Source organism: Chaetura pelagica, unplaced genomic scaffold (genome assembly GCF_000747805.2).
Source record: "Chaetura pelagica isolate M959 unplaced genomic scaffold, ChaPel_1.0 scaffold53, whole genome shotgun sequence".
NCBI classification, from domain to species: Eukaryota; Metazoa; Chordata; class Aves; order Apodiformes; family Apodidae; genus Chaetura; species Chaetura pelagica.
In genome coordinates this window covers 4,051,330-4,052,788 of record NW_009952880.1, presented here as the reverse complement: position 1 = coordinate 4,052,788, position 1,459 = coordinate 4,051,330, and positions in this window count along the sequence as shown.

Genomic DNA, 1,459 nt, shown 5'->3' with positions numbered 1-1,459 from the left:
GGTAGTGAGGAGTGAGGGAAAAGTGCAGAGAAACAGCCCTGCAAACACCATGATCCTGAAGAAGGAAGGGAGGAGGAGCTCCAGGTGCTGGAGCAGAGATTGTCCAGCAGCCAGTGGAAGAGACCTGTGTGGAGTGGGCTTATCCTGAAGGTCTGGGAAAGGTGTAATACCCTGTGTTGGAGCAGCTGGTCACCTAGCTGTAGTACTGCTGGGAGAAGAGAGGCAGGTATTTAGGCACACAAAGCTTTACTCAGATCACTGAAAACTGTTCTCCTTTTTCCAGCTAACCTAGCTGCTCTGACAAAAGTGGTGACCTTACTTATAAATCCTGCTTTGCTTGTGTGTGGACACAAATGGTGATCAGGTGTGTAGGATGTGCTTGTGCTGAGGCTCCTCCATGGCCCCCTGCCTGGAAGTGTTCAAGGCCAGGTTTGATGGGGTTTTGAGCAACCTGCTCTAGTGGAAGGTGTTCCTGCCCAAGCTGGGGGTGGGGTGTGGAAATAAGTAATCTTTAAAGTTCCTTACAACCCAAACCATTCTATGATTTTATGATCATGACAACTTCAGGAGCTGCAGTGCTTACACCAAATTGACACCCCTCATTTATCACCAAAGCTTCAGTATCTGACATGGAATAATTTATTCCTGTACTGCATGATGTCTTTTTTTTTTTTAACCAGGCTAACCACCTGGATTCCAGTCCTCATCTCAGTGAGTATAGAAATGTTTTACATGGTAAAGTAGAGACTGGGACTCAGAGCCTCCCTTGGCTGGTGGTCCCTCTTCTCTCTCTGGGTAGGCAGAGTGTGTAGGCTGAGTTTCAGACAAGTGAACCTGAAGGTGCACCTGATGCAACTGTATTTTGTGCAGGACATGGTTTGGTAGCTATCTTGGAGAGCACTTACAGGAGGGTGAGGTGAGAAGAAATGCGACGTGCTTTACTGGGCGTTCTTCGTGAGGTTTAGGCTGGATCTGGATGCTCAGCTCCCAGCCCAGTGAACCCTGCAGGTGTTATGTGCTCAGCAAAGTTCGTGGGCCTACAGGTGCCTGGGGCATTTGGTGCCTCAGGGGTAGGGCTGCAGCAAAATGCAGTTTTGAAGACTTTGTCCATGATTGTCCCTGAGGGTCTGGCAGCCCTTTATGGATCTTGCTGGCCAAGAAAGACATCCTCAGCACACTCAGTGCACCAGGCACTGTGGTTTGCATACCTTTCCCCTCAGGCATTGATGAGCAGACAGATCATTGGTGCCTGTTGTTCAGGCCTCAGGGTGCTGTGGGTGGTGTACTGAGGCACTATGGTGAGGAGGGAGCTCCTCAGTCCTGTGTTCTCTGCTGGGGAAATTGCCTTCTTGACAAAATACAGCTTTTAAATGTGTAAGAATAAATGATACTTGTAGAAGCCTGACCCTTGTCTATACTAATAGCTCCTTATTCTCTATATCCTGCCTTCCCCTTTAAT